This window comes from Triturus cristatus, chromosome 8 (assembly GCF_964204655.1).
Source record: "Triturus cristatus chromosome 8, aTriCri1.1, whole genome shotgun sequence".
In the NCBI taxonomy this organism is placed as follows: Eukaryota; Metazoa; Chordata; class Amphibia; order Caudata; family Salamandridae; genus Triturus; species Triturus cristatus.
Window position 1 is genome coordinate 1,558,655,618 of NC_140591.1, and position 21,988 is coordinate 1,558,677,605.

At 41.0% G+C, this 21,988-nt stretch overlaps 1 long non-coding RNA gene across 1 annotated transcript in view; it reads right to left on the reverse strand.

Annotated features, from left to right (window-relative positions):
- LOC146806139 (uncharacterized) overlaps positions 1–21,988 on the reverse strand; it is a 79,902-nt gene that overhangs the window by 35,370 nt on the left and 22,544 nt on the right. Inside the window, exons 3-5 of the long non-coding RNA XR_014967982.1 lie at positions 17,583–17,612; positions 9,423–9,452; positions 4,094–4,123 (exon numbers count right to left, since the gene is read on the reverse strand). This is a non-coding gene — a long non-coding RNA (uncharacterized LOC146806139). The remainder of the gene's footprint in view (positions 1–4,093; positions 4,124–9,422; positions 9,453–17,582; positions 17,613–21,988) is intronic.

A 21,988-nucleotide genomic window follows, 5' to 3' on the forward strand; every position in this document is an offset into this window, starting at 1 on the left:
GTCTGCTGTTATTTAAATGGGGCAGGCGGACAGTCGTATTGGTGGTATATATAACCTGTCCTCATTGTGATGGATTTCATATACGTCACTTTATAAATTTAGGCCTTAGTCACTCCTATATGCAATGCTCCTTTTAGCATTGATGTTTTTCCTAAAAGGTGTATAAAACTCATTATGTTTTCATATTGACAAAATGCATTACATTTATTGCATTTAATAAAACCTGCTTTTGGTTTTACCCTGACTCCTTTTCGTTTCTGATGTCACTCCATACAAGTTGATCTTTCCTCAAGCAATCCTATCTACATATAATAAGTGGCGTCCTGGTCATGAGTGTCCCAGCAAGGCTGCATTTCACTAAATGCCATTGCTATGTTGTCACTTGGAGGTGGCAATTGTGGGCTTTTTAACTGGGAAGTCACATGTGATATACACTATGTACAGAATGGAGGTGATGGTATTTGTTTTTTGATTAACACAATAAAAGATTATTGAATAGATATCAATTTCCCACCAACTATATTTGTTATGTAATTTTGAAAGGGTTAAGTCCAGAATGACAAATGTCGGATTTTGTTTGGAAAAGGAGTGTTCACATTTGTTTCTAGACATGCTATCTGTAGCTTGCCTGATGAACGCTCTTGGGTTACTCAAACACGCGTAGACACGACACAACAGGATCTATCCATGATCAATGCCAATTGACTGTCTCTCAATTTGGACATATGTGTTACTTCATAATTTTCTCTTGTTTTTTTTCATATATTATTGATTTTTGATAAATATTTAGACATTCATGGTTTTCATTGTATGACTAAATTGACAAATTCTTCAATAATATTCTTAAATTAATTCTATTGTCGAGGCAATATACATGAAACAATTGTTTGAATATAATTCTTCATTGAGACACATTTATTCAATGGAGCATATGTCTTATCTTTCTTCGTGTTTTTAATTTTTGCCATGTAACATTACTAGGCCTGGGCAAAACTACTCTGCGGAGTTCTGCAAGTAGCATGGTTCAATGCGAACTGCCGTTTCTACCCGCGCACTTACTGGTCACAAGTTTTCTGCACTCTGCAAGTTTCGTGGAGCGCCGAGTGTAGAAAACTCCTCAAAATATGTGAGCGGAGTTCACTGCCCAGGCCTAAACATTACAGACTGGATGCATCATACATTTTTAGATATTTTGGAAGCCTGGGCAAAGCACTACGCTACGCTCGTGTAGTTTGCAAAGTTTGCGCTACTTCGCACTAGGTGACTTGCACGTAGCACAGTGCAAACACGCGTAGCATAGTGTTGCGTAGTGCAGCGGTCATTTTTTGCTTGCTCGCGGTCCTCAACGTCAAGTTGGCGACCGAGAGCAAGCAAAATGACATCCCGGGGACACTTTTTCCTCGTTCGCGATCAGCAACATCAAGTTGGCGATCGCAAGCGTGGAAAATAAACCTCCCGGCGAGATTGTCAATGCGAGGAGGTCAGGTTTCTCATTGCGAGTGGTCGCGTATGCTCGCGACCGCTCGCGATGAGAAACTACCAGTCCGCGTTGAAACAGCTGCCGCTCGAGTAAATATCTACTCGAGCGGCAGAAAACTACAGCTCGCACTGTGCAAGATGCCGTTTTCAATGATTGCACAGTGCTGGTTGCTTGTCTGTACCGTGCAATCATTGAAAACGACATATTGCACAGTGCGAACAGGGTACTACGCAGTTCACGAAGTGCTACGTGTTGCTCGCGTAGTGCGAAGTGCACTTTGCGAACTATGCCCTGGGTTAATAATTTGTACTAATAAAATCCTTTTTTACATTTTTTTATAAGTGATCAATTAGCCTTTTTCAGTATCATGTTGCAATTATGTCTTGTAATGCAAATTAGAACATTACTTGCCTAGGGATTTGTTATTGACAATGGTATTTTCCCTGCCTTTGGAATAGATATAAGTAGCTGAGGGTCCTTATATAGACACTCAAGTTCCTACCACATACAGCTTTCACCTTGTGAAGAAGTCTTTAAGGTGAGTGACCACACCTTCAAAGCAGACGATTGGCATTAGTCTCAACTATAGACACCCTACACATCAAGGCACTCAATCCCATTAGATGGTCATTCCCCTACTAAACACAGACTTCATCTTGTGCAGAAGTTTTTATGAAAAGCCTTCAGTGACCCAAGTCCCACTTTGAACACACTTTTTATCATGGCCATCAATTGTGAGTGATCTTTACAGAGAGATGACCCCCACCAGACACCCAAGCCTCATTGGGTGGAAAATCTCGATCTACGCATAGCTTTCAATGAGTACAGAAGACTTTGTGGAGAGTCCAATACTTAAAAACACACAAGCCCATTACACTGCCAACCTGCTATTGTGCAGAGACTTCACATGTTACTAAGGTCTTCCAGGAGATCCCACCCTATCCAGACAGCCAACCCCATTAGGTGGCCATGCCCTTACTATGCACACCATTCCCCTTGTGCAGAAATCATGATTGAGAGCCCACTCACGTAAGACAACCATGTACCATTAACATGGAAAACATACTTTTAACTCCAGATACCCAACCCCATAAAGTGGTGAAACCCCCATTTGGCACTGGCTTCCTCTTGTACAGAAACCTCTATGGAGTACCCACACCCACCAGACAACTGAGTTCTATTATGTGGCCAAGCCCCTGCAACTCACAGCCTTCCCTTTATACAAAACTCTTCATGGAAAGCCCCCTTTTTTGGTGGCCAATTCCCTACTACACAGGCCCATCAACTCAAGACACCCTAGTTCCATTAGGTGGCCAAGCTTATACTATGCACATCTTTTGCATTGCACAACAGTCTTCAAGGAGAGCCCACCCCGTCCACACAGCCAAGCCCAAATAGTGGGCCAAGCCCATAATTCTTATACCCTAAGCTGAACTGAGTGAACAAACCCCTCCTAGGCACAGCCTTTGACTTGTACTGAATTGTTTCCTGAGAACCCACTCCCTCCAAATAGCAAACCCCATTTGGTGGCAAAGCTACTATGCACAAAATTCCTCTACAGATACACAAACCACATTATGTGTTGAAGCCACTACTACACACACCTTGCACCTTGCAAATAAATCGTCACAGAAAGCCCACTCCCTCCGGAAATCCAAGCCTCATTAGGTGGTCATGCCCTTCAAATGCACACACTTTGCCTCCATATACACAATCCCATTAAGTGGCCAATCAGCTATTCTCAGCTGTATACCTTGTACAGACATCTTAACCGAGATCTTAATACTCCAATACAACCAAGCTCCATGCCTACTTTGTACTTTTCTTGTCAATCCCCTTTTAGATACATCCTTTACCTAGTGCAGACCGTTTTTCATAGAGAGTCTTTTTTCACAAACAGACATCTGCGCCTTGGCTCACCATTGAGTCGAGAGGCGGCTGTTTGCAACTGTTCTAGCGTTTTCCTTGCTGGATGGAAAAGTGCAATGTTGATTAAATACATAATCAACATTGCAAGTTTCCATCCAGCAAGGAAAATGCACACTTCTATCTGTGTCCAGGGTGACCAGATCACCAAAATGTGTCAGGTGTTGTCCGTGCCACATGCGCACATTTTCCATGGGTCTATTAGCTGTATAAATCTGTGGTAAGCAACTTGGGGTGCATGTTTTAATTATCAGATTGAAACTTGCAATGATAATTTAAATCTCACAACAACAGTGCACCACTGCCAATTGAGCATCGGACCTGGTAAGACGTTGAAGCTACAGAGTTATACACACACTCACACGAATAAATACACATACACACATCTCTCTCAATATATTTATACACGTATTTAGATAAGCAAACACAAACATACAAATATAAATATACACACACACATATATATACACTCACATGTTTACACATACACACACATACATATCTATTTATATACACACACACACAGACACATTTACATATCTAACAAAAACAAAACCATCATGGGCTGCTACATTTATTTTACATTTTGCATTTCCATAATCCTTTCATCAACCCTTTTTTGAACAAATAATGTACAAAAGATATACAGTCTTTCATTATCGTTAAAAGATTGTAAAGATGTCTCACCACAGGTTCTTTTCCATAGGATCCTGGAGTCTAGAAAAGCAATTCAGTAGACAAACAGCAATTTAAAATATATTTAATACCACATATAAAAATACTTCTACAAAATAGGATGCTCTGCTCAGAAAATACAACCAAACACATTTCTGTTATGAATGATACATATATCTCTTCACCAATGTTTAAATTCCTTGGTATACATTAATATGATAATAGGTAATAAAAGATCATTGCGCTCAAATGCGCGAAAACATCTTTGCGTTCCTAGCGTCCACAAGGCAAGAAGAGGAGGTTACTCCTTTTCTTTTCTGACCACCAAACTCCGGAACTCATTGCCTATGACCCTACGTTTCGCTCCTTCCAAATCATTTCTTCACAAACTTCTGAAGTCTTCTCTTTTTGATGCATAAACTTTCTGTTGAGTTTCAACAGGTCTTATTCTCTTTTACAATAGGGCGGCTAGACACTTTTTTGGTAGCAGCTGCATGCTTTATAAATGTTATCATAGTGTATTATATTGTATGATATACCTGGACTCTGATCTACTCAGCTCCTTTTCCCTGTCACTCTGTATCAATCTCTCAGGGGCAGAATATATTTATTTACTTATTTTCTCAGCCCCCATGGACGTTTTTTTTGGGGGGGGGAATTATCTGGCAACCTGGTAGATGCAATCTTTCTATTATATAGCTCTTTGATACTGCAATATTCTCGTGAACACTGATAATGTTGTACTCCCTATATATACTTAGGAGCAAGAACATTGCAGCATATAAATAACATAGGCTCAGATTTAATTACTCTAACTCCATGGTGGAGAGGCCAACAACCTAAGTTATAAATGACCACCAAGCTGGCAATCATTGATAAAGGTATTGAAAGGAACCGCTGCTGCAGTGGTTCCTGCCAAAGCATTTGACTTTTTGCTACAGGGCTGCATCAGAATTATGCAGCCTTGAAGCAAACAGTATTCTTTTCAAAACAAAAATTGCAAAACAGGATTTTCTTTTTGAAAAGATGAAATACAATTCTTCCCTCACCATGTGAGTCTTCTCCCAGTGCAGGGCTAGCACAATACTTTTAATGTACTTTACTACCAGAATTTACAGTAAAAAAGTACTACATGTCTGCCTAAATAGGTCAGGAAGACATGAAACTATTTCTAGGATGGCCTTGGAAAGTAAGGGCTTTCAGAGACGTTTGGCCACAATGGAGACAGTATTCCCTGCTGTGGCCAAGCTGAACTTCTGCTGTTATGTAAATGGGGCAGGCAGACCTTCGTATTGGTGGTATATATTTCATGTCATCATTGTGATGGATTGCATATAGGGTCACTATATAAATTCAGGCCTTAGTCACTCCTATATGCAATGCTCCTTTTAGCATTGTCCTAAAAGGTGAATAAAACTCATTATATTTTCATATTGACAACATGCATTACATTTATTGCATTTAGTAAAACCTGCTTTTGGTTTTACCCTGACTCCTTTTCATTTGTGATTTCACTCCATACAAGTTGATCTTTCCTCAAGCAATCCTATCTACATGTAATAAGTGGTGTCCTGGTCATGAGTGTCCCAGCAGGGTTGCATTTCACTAAATGCCATTGCTATGTTGTCACTTAGAGGTGGCAATTATGGGCTTTTTAACTGGGAAGTCACATGTGATATACACTATGTACAGAATGGAGAGGATGGTATTTGATTTTTGATGAACACAATAAAAGATTATTGAATAGATAGCAATTTCCCACCAACTATTTTTTTATATAATTTTGAAAGGGTTAAGTCCAGAATGACAAATGCAGGATGTTGTTTGGGAAAGGAGTGCTCACATTTGTTTCTAGACATGCTATCTGTGGCTCGCCTGATGAAGGCGCTTGGGTTACTGAAACACACGTAGACACGACACAACAGGATTGATCCATGATCAATGCCACTTGCCTGTCTCTCAATTTAGACATATGTATTACTTCATAATTTTTTCTTGTTTTTTTCATATATTATTGATTTTTGATAAATATTTAGACATTCATGGTTTTTATTGTATGACTGGTTTGACAAATTCTGCAATACTATTCTTATATTAATTCTATTGTCGAAGCAATATTCATGAAACAATTGTTTGAATATAATTCTTCATTGAGACACATTTATTCAATGGAGCATATGTCTTGTCTTTCTTTGTGTTTTAAATTTTTGCCATGTAACATTACTAGGCCTGGGCAAAACTACTTTGCGGAGTTCTGCAAGTAGCATGGTTCAATGCGAACTGCCGTTTCTACCCGCGCAATTACCGGTCATAAGTTTTCTGCACTCTGCAAGCTTCATGGAGCGCTGAGTGTAGAAAACTCCTCATAATATGTGAGCGGAGTTCACTGCCCAGGCCTAAACATTACAGACTGGATGCATCATACATTTTTAGATAATTTGGAAGCCTGGGCAAAGCACTACGCTACGCTCGCGTAGTTTGCAAAGTTTGCGCTACTTCGCACTACGCGAATTGCACGTAGCACAGTGCAAACACGCGTAGCATAGTGTTGCGTAGTGCAGCGGTCATTTTTTGCTTGCTCGCGGTCCTCAACGTCAAGTTGGCGACCGACAGCAAGCAAAATGACATCCCGGGGACACTTTTTCCTCGTTCGCGATCAGCAACATCAAGTTGGCGATCGCAAGCGTGGAAAATAAACCTCCCGGCGAGATTGTCAATGCGAGGAGGTCAGGTTTCTCATTGCGAGTGGTCGCGTATGCTCGTGACTGCTCGCGATGAGAAACTACCAGTCCGCGTTGAAACAGCTGCCGCTCGAGTAAATATCTACTCGAGAGGCAGAAAACTACAGCTCGCACTGTGCAAGATGCCGTTTTCAATGATTGCACAGTGCCGGTTGCTTGTCTTTACCGTGCAATCATTGAAAACGACATATTGCACAGTGCGAACAGGGTACTACGCAGTTCGCGAAGTGCTACGTGTTGCTCGCGTAGTGCGAAGTGCACTTTGCGAACTATGCCCTGGGTTAATAATTTGTACTAATAAAATCATTTTTTACATTTTTTATAAGTGATCAATTAGCCTTTTTCAGTATCATGTTGCAATTATGTCTTGTAATGCAAATTAGAACATTACTTGCCTAGGGATTTGTTATTGACAATGGTATTTTCCCTGCCTTTGGAATAGTTATAAGTAGCTGAGGGTCCTTAAATAGACACTCAAGTTCCTACCACATACAGCTTTCACCTTGTGAAGAAGTCTTTAAGGTGAGTGACCAAACCTTCAAAGCAGACAATTGGCATTCGTCTCAACTATAGACACCCTACACATCAAGGCACACAATCCCATTAGGTGGTCATTCCCCTACTAAACACAGACTTCATGTTGTACAGAAGTTTTTATGAAAAGCCTTCAGTGACCCAAGTCCCACTTTGAACACACTTTTTATCATGGCCATCAATTGTGAGTAATCTTTACAGAGAGATGACCCCCACCAGACACCCAAGCCTCATTGGGTGGAAAATCTCGATCTACGCATAGCTTTCAATGAGTACAGAAGTCTTTGTGGAGAGTCCAATACTTAAAAACACACAAGCCCATTACACAGCCAACCTGCTATTGTGCAGAGACTTCACATGTTACTAAGGTCTTCCAGGAGATCCCACCCTATCCAGACAGCCAACCCCATTAGGTGGCCATGCCCTTACTATGCACACCATTCCCCTTGTGCAGAAATCATAAATGAGAGCCCACTCACGTAAGACAACCATGTACCATTAACATGGAAAAAATACATTTAACTCCAGATACCCAACCCCATAAAGTGGTGAAACCCCCATTAGGCACTGGCTTCCTCTTGTACAGAAACCTCCATGGAGTACCCACTCCCACCAGACAACTAAGTTCTATTATGTGGCCAAGCCCCTGCAACTCACAGCCTTCCCTTTATACAAAAGTCTTCATGGAAAGCCCCCTTTTTTGGTGGCCAATTCCCTACTACACAGGCCCATCAACTCAAGACACCCTAGTTCCATTAGGTGGCCAAGCTTATACTATGCACATCTTTTGCATTGCACAACAGTCTTCAAGGAGAGCCCACCCCGTCCACACAGTAAAAGCCCAAATAGTGGGCCTAGCTCATACTTCTTATACCCTAAGCTCAACTGAGTGAACAAACCCCTCCTAGGCACAGCCTTTGACTTGTACTGAATTGTTTCCTGAGAACCCACTCCCTCCAAATACCAAACCCCATTTGGTGGCAAAGCTACTATGCACAAAATTCCTCTACAGATACACAAACCACATTATGTGTTGAAGCCACTACTACACACACCTTGCACCTTGCAAATAAATCGTCACAGAAAGCCCACTCCCTCCGGAAATCCAAGCCTCATTAGGTGGTCATGCCCTTCAAATGCACACACTTTGCCTCCATATACACAATCCCATTAAGTGGCCAATCAGCTATTCTCAGCTGTATACCTTGTACAGACATCTTAACCGAGATCTTAATACTCCAATACAACCAAGCTCCAAGCCTACTTTGTACTTTTCTTGTCAATCCCCATTTAGATACATCCTTTAACTAGTGCAGACCGTTTTTCATAGAGAGTCTTTTTTCACATACAGACATCTGTGTCTTGGCTCACCATTGAGTCGAGAGGCGGCTGTTTGCAACTGTTCTAGCGTTTTCCTTGCTGGATGGAAAGGTGCAATGTTGATTAAATACATAATCAACATTGCAAGTTTCCATCCAGCAAGGAAAATGCACACTTCTATCTGTGTCCAGGGTGACCAGATCACCAAAATGTGTCAGGTGTTGTCCGTGCCACATGCGCACATTTTCCATGGGTCTATTAGCTGTATAAATCTGTGGTAAGCAACTTGGGGTGCATGTTTTAATTATCAGATTGAAACTTGCAATGATGATTTAAATCTCACAACAAAAGTGCACCACTGCCGATTGAGCATCGGACCTGGTAAGACGTTGAAGCTACAGAGTTATACACACACTCACACGAATACATACACATACACACATCTCTCTCAATATATTTATACATGTATTTAGATAAGCAAACACAAACATACAAATATAAATATACACACACACATATATATATACACTCACATGTTTACACATACACACACATACATATCTATGTATATCCACACACACACAGACACATTTACATATCTAACAAAAACAAAACCATCATGGGCTGCTACATTTATTTTACATTTTGCATTTCCATAATCCTTTCATCAACACTTTTTTGAACAAATAATGTACAAAAGATATACAGTCTTTCATTATCGTTAAAAGATTGTAAAGATGTCCCACCACAGGTTCTTTTCCATAGGATCCTGGAGTCTAGAAAAGCAATTAAGTAGACAAACAGCAATTTAAAATATATTTAATACCACATATAAAAATACTTCTCCAAAATAGGATTCTCTGCTCAGAAAATACAACCAAACACATTTCTGTTATGAATGATACATATATCTCTTCACCAATGTTTAAATTCCTTGGTATACATTAATATGATATTAGGTGATAAAAGATCATTGCGCTCAAATGCACGAAAACATCTTTGCGTTCCTAGTGTCCACAAGGCAAGAAGAGGAGGTTACTCCTTTTCTTTTCTGACCACCAAACTCCGGAACTCATTGCCTATGACCCTACGTTTCGCTCCTTCCAAATCATTTCTTCACAAACTCCTGAAGTCTTCTCTTTTTGATGCATAAACTTTCTGTTGAGTTTCAACAGGTCGTATTCTCTTTTACAATTGGGTGGCTAGACACTTTTTTGGTAGCAGCTGCATGCTTTATAAATTTTATCATAGTGTATTATATTGTATGATATACCTGGTCTCTGATCTACTCAGCTCCTTTTCCCTGTCACTCTGTATCAATCTCTCAGGGGCAGAATTTATTTATTTACTTATTTTCTCAGCCCCCAAGGACGTTTTTTTTTTGGGGGGGGGGGAATTATCTGGCAACCTGGTAGATGTAATCTTTCTATTATATAGCTCTTTGATACTGCAATATTCTCGTGAACACTGATAATGTTGTACTCCCTATATATACTTAGGAGCAAGAACATTGCAGCATATAAATAACATAGGCTCAAATTTAATTACTCTAACCCCATGGTGGAGAGGCCAACAACCTAAGTTATAAATGACCACCAAGCTGGCAATCATTGATAAAGGTATTGAAAGGAACCGCTGCTGCAGTGGTTCCTGCCAAAGCATTTTACTTTTTGCTACAGGTCTGCATCAGAAAGATGCAGCCTTGCAGCAAACAGTATTCTTTTCAAAACAAAAATTGCAAAACGGGATTTTCTTTTTGAAAAGATGAAATACAATTCTTCCCTCACCATGTGAGTCTTCTCCCAGTGCAGGGCTAGCACAATACCTTTAATGTACTTTACTACCAGAATTCACAGTAAAAAAGTACTACATGTCTGCCTAAATAGGTCAGGAAGACATGAAACTATTTCTAGGATGGCATTGGAAAGTAAGGGCTTTCAGAGACGTTTGGACACAATGGAGACAGTATTCTCTGCTGTGGCCAAGCTGAACGTCTGCTGTTATCTAAATGGGGCAGGCAGACCTTCGTATTGGTGGTATATATTTCATGTCATCATTGTGATGGATTGCATATAGGGTCACTATATAAATTCAGGCCATAGTCACTCCTATATGCAATGCTCCTTTTAGCATTGATGTTTTTCCTAAATGGTCAATAAAACTCATTATGTTTTCATATTGACAACATGCATTACATTTATTGCATTTACTAAAACATACTTTTGATTTTAACCTGACTCCTTTTTCCTGTGTGATTTCACTCCATACAAGTTGATCTTTCATCAAGCAATCCTATCTACATGTAATACGTGGTGTCCTGGTCATGAGTGTCCCAGCAAGGTTGCATTTCACTAAATGCCATTGCTATGTTGTCACTTAGAGGTGGCAATTATGGGCTTTTTAACTGGGAAGTCACATGTGATATACACTATGTACAGAATGGAGAGGATGGTATTTGATTTTTGATGAACACAATAAAAGATTATTGAATAGATATCAATTTCCCACCAACTATATTTGTTATATAATTTTGAAAGAGTTAAGTCCAGAATGACAAATGCAGGATTTTGTTTGGGAAAGGAGTGCTTGGGTTACTGAAACACGCGTAGACACGACGCAACAGGATTGATCCATGATCAATGCCACTTGCCTGTCTCTCAATTTGGACATATGTGTTACTTCATAATTTTTCTCTTGTTTTTTTCATATATTATTGATTTTTTGATAAATATTTAGACATTCATGGTTTTCATTGTATGACTGGTTTGACAAATTCTGCAATACTATTCTTATATTAATTCTATTGTCGAAGCAATATTCATGAAACAATTGTTTGAATATAATTCTTCATTGAGACACATTTATTCAATGGAGCATATGTCTTGTCTTTCTTTGTGTTTTTAATTTTTACCACGTAACATTACCAGACCTGGGCAAAAAAACTCTGCGGAGTTCCACAAGTGGCAGAGTTCAATGCGAACTGCCGTTTCTACCTGAGCGGCAACTTGCGCTCTTACCGTTCATGAGTTTTCTGCACTCCGCAAGTTTAGTGGAGCGCCAAGTGTAGAAAACTCCTCAAAATATGTGAGCGGAGTTCACTACCCAGGCCTAAACGTTACAGACAGGATGCATCATACATTTTTAGATAATTTGTACTAATAAAATACTTGTTTACATTATTTATAAGTGATCAATTAGCCTTTTTCAGTATCATGTTGCAATTATGTCATGTAATGCAAATTAGAACATTAATTGCCTAGGGATTTGTTATGTACAATGGTATTTTCCCTGCCTTTGGAATAGGTATAAGCAGCAGGGGGTCCTTATATAGACACTCAAGTTCCTTCCACATACAGCTTTCACCTTGTGAAGAAGTCTTTAGGGTGAGTGACCACTCCTTCAAAGCAGCCAATTGGCATTGGTCTCAACTATAGACACCCTACATTTCACGACACTCAATCCCATTAGGTGGTTATGCCCCTACTAAACACAGACTTCATCTTGTACAGGATTTTTTATGAAGAGCCTTCTCTATCCAGTCATCCAAGTCCCACTTTGAACACACTTTTTATCATGGCCATCAACTTGTGAGTAATCATTACAGAGAGATGACCCCCACCAGACACCCAAGCCTCATTGGGTGGCAAAGCTCGATCTACGCATAGCCTTCAATGCGTACTGAAGACTTTGTGGAGAGTCCAATCCTTAAAAACACCCAAGCCCATTACACAGCCAACCTGCTACTGTGAAGAGACTTCACATGTTACTGAGGTCTCCCAGGAGAGCCCACCCTATCCAGACAGCCAAACCCATTAGGTGACCATGCCCTTACTATGCACACCATTCCCCTTGTGCAGAAGTCATGATTGAGAGCCCACTCACTTAAGACAACCATGTACCATTAACATGAAAAACATACCTTTAACTCCAGATACCCAACCCCATAAAGTGGTGAAACCCCCATTAGGCACTGGCTTCCTCTTGTACAGAAACCTTAATAGAGTACCCACTCCCACCAGACAACTAAACTCCATTATGTGGCCAAGCCCCTGCAACCCACAGCCTTCCCTTTATACAGAAGTCTTCATTTAAAGCCCCCTTTGTTGGTGGCCAATCCCCAACTAAACAGGCCCATCAACTCAAGACACACTAGTTCCATTAGGTGGCCAAGCTTACACTATGCCCATCTTTCGCATTGCACAACAGTCTTCAAGGAGAGCCCACTCCGTCCACACAGCCAAGCCCAATTAGTGGGCCAAGCCCATACTTCTCATACCCTAAGCTGAACTGTCTGACCAAACCCCTCCTAGGCACAGCCTTTGACTTGTACTGAATTGTTTCCTGAGAACCCACTCCCTCCAACTTCCAAACCCCATTTGGTGGCAAAGCTACTATGCACAAAATTCCTCTACAGATACAAAAAACACATTATGTTTTGAAACCACTACTACACACACCTTGCACCTTGCAAATAAATCGTCACAGAATGCCCAATCCCTCCAGAAATCCAAGCCCCATTAGGTGGTTATGCCGGTCAAATGCACACACTTTGCCTCCATATACCCAATCCCATTAAGTGGTCAATCAGCTATCCTCAGCTTTATACCTTGTACAGACGTCTTCACTGAGATCTAACTACTCCAATACAGCCAAGCTCCATGCCTACTTTGTACTTTTCTGGTCAATCCCCTTTTAGATACATCCTTTACCTTGTGCAGACATTTTTCATAGAGAGTCTTTTTTCACAAACAGACATATGCATCTTGGCTCACCATTGAGTCGAGATGCGGCTGTTTGCAAACTGTCTAGCATTTTCCTTACTGGATGGAAACTTGCAATGTTGATTAACCCCTTCAGTGTCACGCCCTTTCCCCCTCCTGTGCCGGGCGTTGCATTAGTGGGTGGAGTTCATGACGAGATAGTCTCGTCATGGGCACAGCGCAACCGTGCTCCATGACGAGACTATCTCGTCATGGGCACAGAAGAGGTTAAATATATAATCAACATTGCAAGTTTCCATCCAGCAAGCAAAATATACACATCTATCTGTGATCAGGGTGATCAGATCACCAAAATGTGTCAGGTGTTGTCCGTGCCACTTGCGCACGTTTTCCATGGGTCTATTAGCTGTATAAATCTGTGGTAAGCAACTTGTGGTGCATGTTTTACTTATCAGATTGAAACTTTCAATGATGATTTAAATCTCACACCAACAGTGCACCACTGCTAATTGAGCATCGAACCTGGTAAGACTTTGAAGCTATATAGTTATACACACACACACACAAATACATACACACACACACATCTCTCTCAATATATTTATATATGTATTTAGATAAGCAAACACACACATATATATATACACACACACACACATATATATATACACTCAAATGTTTACACTTACACACACATAGACATCTATTTACATATACACACTTTCACAGACACATTTACATATCTAACAAAAACAAAACCATCATGAGCAACTACATTTATTTTACATTTTGCATTATGTTATGATTAGCTCTAATGGAGCTGGTGATGTAATGTAGAACCTTTCCTGTGTCATGGAATGGTGTGATGCTTGGTATGATGCACCACTCATTCCATGGATTGAAGGAAGATTGAGGTGGTTGGTGCTGTCTTATGGATCCTGCTGTGTCACTTATTAAATCTTCATTCCATCTTTAAAGCGGATCCCGACTATTATTTCACTGGCGACGAGAAGACTATGCCTGATTGGGGACAGGTAGCACGCCGAAGCACCAATTCCCCTGACTGAATTTCTAACGTCTCTTCGAGTTCTCTTGCAGCCCGAGTGGCAGAGACTCGTGATCGACAGGAGCAACCGGAAGAAGTAACCGACAGGAAGAATGTTCCTCTCTCCGTGAGTTCGTTGTTAAATTGGACAATTTTGGACAATATTAAGTTATTTTGGTTAAAAAAGACTAAAAGTACCGTTATCTCCACGCGCTGGTCTTCGCGTGCTGGTTTGTGTTCTGTCGGCTGGAACGCAACGCACGTCTCGGCACGCACGTTTCAAGACACTCGTCATCTTGCAACGCTCCTGTATGTTTGGCCTTTCTGCAGCATCGTGTGTTACCCGGCAACAAACGCGATAAACGGAGACACGAACAAAGCGTTTTTGTCAATAAAACTTTAAGCATGAGCACACGCTTTGCTTGAGAACAACACCAACGTACTGTTGTATATTTTTTATATTGAGTTGGCATATAAACAAGAACTTTTCCAGATATGACGGATTCTGATGGAATTTTATAGAGGATTGGTGGATTTAAAATCTTTAACAAATTTATTCTGATTTGTTCCAGTGTTCCTATTTTTAATAAAAATGGCGTTAGCCTCATCCTCTAGTATGTCACAACCACCTCCTTTTTTGTCCGAAGAGGGTGATCCCATTTTGCCCTGGAAGAGGTGGAAAAACCTTATTGACTCCTACATTGTAGCCTTTGGTGGGGAGAAGTTTTCGGCTGTCAGGAAACAGGCTATCCTACTTCATAACTTGGGCGTAGAAGGAAGAAACACTTACGACAGCATGGATCTCATTCCTGTGGGCGAGGGCGATGCTGCTCCTAGCGATGTGTTTGAGATGTCCCTGGTTATGTTGGAAAAGTATTTTGGTCCACGTATCAACGTGGTTCTGGAGAGACATACATTTTTTACTAGGATCCAGGGTCCAGTTGAACGTGTGGGCAGCTATGTGGCAGCTCTGAAAACTCTCGCACGAACGTGTGAGTTTGGTGATCTTGCGGATTCGCTAGTAAGAGACCAGTTGGTAAGATGCACCAACAGTGTTAGAGTTCAGGAAAAACTCTTATCTAAAAATCCCTCTTTGACTGAGGCTGTAGCCATTGTGGAGGGAATGGAGAACACTTCTAAATGGGTTAAGGAAATTAGGAAAAACAAGGAAGAGAAAAGTCAGAAACCTAATGAAGTACATGCCATAGAAGAAGAAGAAGATAATTTGGAGACTTGCAACAGTTTAGCGAAGATTTCTGCGTCTTCCGGTGGGAAGACTGTTGAGAAGGATGTACGCGTGCGTGTTCCCTTGAAGAGCACTCAAAGTAAAGTGGAACGTGACAATCACAGTGGTTCTTCTCCTGATAAGCCCACTTCTTCAGTCTCTAAACCTAAATGCATGAGATGTGGAAGCTTCTCACATTTCTCTAATTATCCGCATTGTTTTGCCAGGGAGGCAGTGTGTAACAAATGTGGTGTCAAGGGGCATTATGCGAGAGTCTGCAAAGCTTCTGACAAAGCTCGCAACCCTCAGAAGAATGTGGAGATTGTGCGTACCATTCTTTTGAGTGTTAGGGCTGATGATGGGAAAATAGATGCAGATAGTATAACCATGCCAGAGTGTAAAATAATGGTTGATGGGTTTGACTTTTCTGTGTTGGCTGACTCGGGATCACCTTTTACCATGATTGGTAACAAACAGTGGGATGAGTGTGTAGGTCTTGACAACGTAGCATTGTTGAGGCCAGATATCAATCCTGTCAGCTACGGGGGTTCCAAGATCAATGTCCTAGGTTATGTTCAAGCATCTATTCAATTTAAAGATAGGTGTACTATGGGGAAAGTTTATGTAGCTGAAAGGGGTGACAACCTGCTTGGGTGGAGGCATCAGCGTGATCTTGGCATCATGCTTAACCCTTGTGCTAAGGATCCTAATAATCAGGTCATGTTGGTAGATTCTTGGAACTCAAGTTCTGAATGTTTTGAGAAATTTCCCGAAGTATTTTCAGATAGCCTAGGCTGTCTGAAGGGGTTTGAGCATCGCATTGTCCTCAAAGAGAAAGCTATTCCTTGTGTGCACAAGGTGAGGAAGGTGCCAAACATGATGATTGAACCACTGAAGGCCGAGTTACAGAGATTGCTCAAATTAGGAGTTATTGAGGAAATCGAAGCCTCGGAGTGGCTTGCTCCCATTGTTCTTGCCCCTAAGGATGGTGGGGCAAGTGTCCGAATGTGTGTGGACTTGAGAGGACTGAACGAATGGATTTGGGTGGATCGCCAACCTTTGCCCAATATTGCTGAGTCCCTTAGTGTTCTTTCTGGGGCCAAAGTATTTAGTGTGTTGGATTTATCCTCGGCCTACCATCAAGTTGTACTGCACAAGGACTCAAGACATCTCACATCTTTTGTAACACCCATGGGGGCGTACCGGTTTTTGCGTATGCCCTTTGGGTTGGCATCAGCAGCGGCATGCTTCCAGAGGGTAATGAAGATGGTTTTGGGGGAAGTAATTAATGTGATGTTCTTTCAAGATGATATTTTGGTATATGGGAAGGATGAGAGAGAGCATTGTACAACCCTTTACACGGTATTGGAGAAACTGAGGGATGCTGGACTCACGGTTAAAAAACAAAAGTGTAAGATAGGTGTGAGTTCAGTAACATACTTGGGTCATGTAATCTCTGGGAAGGGGATACAACCAAAGTTGGAATTGGCTGAAAGTGTGGTGAAAGCACCTATTCCTCAAGATAAGGACCAAGTAAGGTCGTTTTTGGGACTCGCTGAGTTTTATTCCAAGTTTATACATGGGTTTGCTAGTGTTGCTGAGCCGATCAGAGTCTTGCTTAAGAAGGGGACACAGTTTACTTGGTCTGACGATTGCCAGAAAGCTTTTGATTGTATAAAGATGGGGATAGGAAAAAGGCCTACCCTAGGACATTTTGATGTTAATCGGAAGACCTTACTTACAACCGATGCCAGTCTTAAAGGGTTGGGGGCTGTGTTGTCTCAGGTTGTGGATGGGGAGGATAGGGCAACAGCATCCATTACCATAATCCTTTCATCAAACCCTTTTTGAGCAAATAATGCACAAAAGATATACAGTCTTTCATTATCATTAAAAGATTGTAAAGGTGTCCCACCTCAGGTTCTTTTCCATAGGATCCGCGAGTCTAGAAAAGCAATTCAGTAGACAAACAAAAATGTAAAATATATTTAAAACCACAAATAAAAATACTTCTCCAAAATCTGATTCTCTGCTCAGAAAATACAACCAAACACATTTCTGTTATAAATGATACATACATCTCTTCACCAATGTGTATACAACATTAAGTGTTTATTAATAATTAATATGATAATATTTGATAAAAGATCGTTGCGCTCAAATGCGCGAAAACATCTTTGCGTTCCTAGCGTCCACAAGGCAAGAAAAGGAGGTTGCTCCTTTTCTTTTCTTTTCTTTTTTTTTATAATTTTTTTTTTATTGCCAATAACAAAATAAAAACAATAATTTCAGCAGATGAGAAAAAATCGTGAGGGCAAATAAACATTAGTCACAAATAAATTGCAAGCAATTAATTTTTTACATAAGTAGTAAAAAAATTTTTTTAAAAAGACAAAAGCTATGGCAACTTGCAAATTAAAATATTAGCAGTACACCATCTCATAGACCCCTCTCAATATCAGCCGCATCTCCGTGAGTGTCGGGCATTTCGTCTCAATCCAAGCCCTTGCAATACCAAGACGGTAGCAGGCCATAATATTAGAGAAAAGAGCATTGGGTATTAGGCCAGAGTTGTCTATTAGACCCATGAGTATCTCTTTTTCAGTGATAACGATGTTCCTGCCTGCCAATTTGCACAGTTCCTCAGATACCTGAGCCCAGTATGTGTTCAGTTTCGGACATGTAATAAACATGTGTCTAATATCGGCTGCATAAAGTAAACATTTAGGACAGTGTGTCTTAGGTGAAGGATTAATCGTTGCCCATTTTGTAATGACTTCAGGTGTGTAATAGAGGAGAAACAACATTCGATGTTGTTAAAGTTTTAAATTTATAGAAGTATCTGCCGTGTTGATAGTAGTCAGAGAGTTATATAGGTCTTCTTCGCTCACAACAATCCCAAAGAATCGATTTAGTTTAACTACGGGCTGTCCGCCATCATCCCCTGATTCCATCAAAAGGTTCTTGTAAATGTTTCCTATGCAGCCCCTGCCAGATACCTGTAGTAGTGAGCGGGCAGCCTTGCTAATTCCGCTAAGTGCAACTAAGCCTTTCCCATTGGTGAAAAAGTCCCGTACTTGCAAACATTTAAAAAATGAGTTGTATGGAACTCCAAATTCGCTTCTAGGAGAAGAGAAGAATCTAAAGCCATCCGAATCATATAGTTGCCCTAATTGCGTGATTCCGCTGCGCTGCCAGCTTCTCCAGACTGAGTCATCATAAAGGGCTCCTAGTTGCGGGTTGCCCCCTAAATACGTGAGTTCATGAATTTCCGGAATATTGTATGCACATACAATATTGTGCCAAATCCAGACTGCTTGTCCCACTATCTTAAAGCGAACCCGCTTGAAGTAGTTCAGGTCAGACATCTTACACACTATGAACCTGTACTCTAGCCCGCATGCCAGCTGATATGCTAACCAGATTTGAGACATACCAGACCCTTGGAGCAGACTCTGCCATCGGCTAGCAAAAGCTGCCCAAAAGTATAGCTTAAAGTCTGGAAGTCCAAAACCTCCTCTTTCATAAGGCAGTTTCAGAGACTTAATAGCACGTCTAGCCCTTTTGTGGCCCCAGATAAAGCTGCCAATAATACTGTCAAGTCTATTAAAGAAAGAAAAGGGAACCCTCAGTGGGATAGCCCTAAAAATATATAAACATTTTGGCAAAATGTTCATCTTAACGATATTACATCTCCCCCAGATTGTGAGGGGAAATTACTGCCATTTACGCAGGTCAGCAGCAACCTTCCTAAATAAAGGTTCGTAGTTTAGTTTTACTATTTTATTCATCTGACTACTGAGGTTGACCCCCAGGTATGTAGCTGTTTGAGTAACACCTAAAGATAAACTGTCATGGGTAATTTCAAAGTTAGTTATTGTTTGGGTTTTACTAGAATTAAGTTTGTACCCCGAGAAAGCCCCACAGCACCGAGCCGCCGCGATCGTCTCCGCCATTGCCTCAATAGGATTAATAGTGTAAACCGCAATATCGTCCGTGTAAGCGGTGACTTTAAGAGGTATATTATTGAAAGGCACAGGAATAATACTCGTATTGTGCAGTAAATGACGAATAAAGGGCTCAATGTAGATCGTGAGCTGGAGTGGCGATAAAGGACACCCCTGCCTCGTGCCCCTCTGAATGCTAAAAGGAGATGAAGTTAAACTATTGAGCCTAATTGTTGCCGTGGAATTTGTATATAATTTCTGAACTGCAGTGACAAACCTCTGACCAAGCCCTACTTCTGCCATTATTGACCAAAGAGACCCCCAAGTAACCCGGTCAAAGGCCTTCTCGGCGTCAAGCAGCATCATTGATATTTTACCTCCCGTCTGACAGGCAACATCAAATGCGGCAATTGCAGTATTAATATGTGTCGTAGTGTCCCGCCCAGGGATAAAGCCGTGTTGTTGATCCGATACAATTAAATGTATAAACGGTGCTAGTCTTGAGGAGAGAACTTTGGAGAAGATCTTAGCGTCGTGATTAATGAGAGAAATCGGGCGATAAGAGCCTTTTTCCTCTGATGGTTTTCCTTTTTTAAGAAAAACAACTATATTAGTCGATTTCCAAGAGGGTGGTGCTGCCCCACCTTCCAATATACCATTGACCAGCTTAAAAAAAACTGGATCGAGAATCTTTCCAAACGTCCTATAAAACACGAGGGGAATAGTGTCCTCACCCACTGCTTTTCCTAAGAGTAGGGCCCTAGTAGCAACCCCTATCTCCTCTATACCCACATCCCTATTCATCAGTGCCGTTATACATGGCTCTAGTGGGTTCATTTTGCTATCCCGAATGTAATCTGCAGCTGATTGAAAACTAGGTTATCGCTATAAAGGTCAGTGTAAAATTGTCTAAATTGTTCCAGTATGTCTGTCGTCTTATTGTAAATTAGAGCATCACTTCCCTTAATACTCTTGATATGTGTATTAGCCCGCTGATCAGCCAGCTGGTATGCTAGGACACGCCCAATCCTCTCCCCATACACGTACTGTTGGGTTCTAAATTTAAAATACTGATTCGTCACTTTCTCCTTTAGCTTACGACTAAGTTTGGCCCTGGCCAATAAGAGCTGCTGGTAGATTTCAATTACGCCAGCATCCTTTTTAAGAATAGCATTAGCATGTGATTGCTCTAAGTCAGAGTATTCCCTCCATTCAGACTCAGACTTCCTGAGCTTTTCCCTGTTCTGTTCAAACAAATATTGTTGAATGACACCTCTGACGTAAGCTTTAAGGCAATCCCAGACTATAGCCCAAGATACAGTTAGAGAATTGTTGTTCATAAACTCTACAAGTAGTCCCTGTATACGCTGGACATAGTCTGAATTCTTAAGTAGGTGTTTGGGAAATTATTAAGCCCTTATAGGCCCTCTCACATCAGTCCCATACTGAATAGTAAATAATAGAGGATTATGGTCTGAAGTGATTTTCTGACATACCTCTATACAAGATTCTTTGATTCTAGACTGATTAGCGAATACCATGTCAATCCTAGAATAGTGCCTGTGTGGGTTGGAGAAAAAAGTATAACCAGGGATTACTGGATAAACCGCCCGCCATATATCCACCAGCTGGTGGATATGAAGTAAGTCCCTTATGGCTTCTCTTGTTTTTAACATTCTAGACCGGCCAGAGATGTTAGTAGTGTCCAAGCTTTGGTTCAATATACAGTTAAAATCGCCCATAACAGCAAGTTTGCCCTCCCACTCCAACAGCTCTGAGCATAGAAAAGAAATAACCTCGGGGCAATCATTGTTAGGCCCATAAATCATGCAAATCGTTAATTGTTTGCCGTGTACCAAAAGTTGTGCAATTGCCCACCTGTCCTTATTATCAGCTAGTGTACGAAGAGTCGTAGCTTCAAATGTTCTAGCTTTAAGTATGACAACTCCTCGTATTGAGACAGACTGTGTAGTACAGATAATCACATCAAACCCCATTTTCTTAAAAAAATAGCGGTCTTTGAAGGCCAGGTGAGTCTCTGCTAACCTTACGATCTGTGGCTTGTAAGCTTTTAATTCTTCTGATACCAGTCGCCTCTTCAGGGGAGAATTCAAGCCAGCCATGTTCCAACTCATTAATTTTACTTTAGACATAGTTAAACATAATAATCAACCAGTTGTCCCGTCCTTGAAACTGCAGTGCCCTCCTAGCGTGCCCTTCTGTCTCTGTTTTAAATAACTTTTGGCAATTTTCTTTCCCCCCCCCTAACATTCAGAGCTAACTTGGCCTTAGCAAGTTTCCCTTCGGAGTCCCCTCCCGTGGGGTTCGTCCTGGGAAGTGTGTTTACTTTGAGGAAAATCATTACTACAGTTCA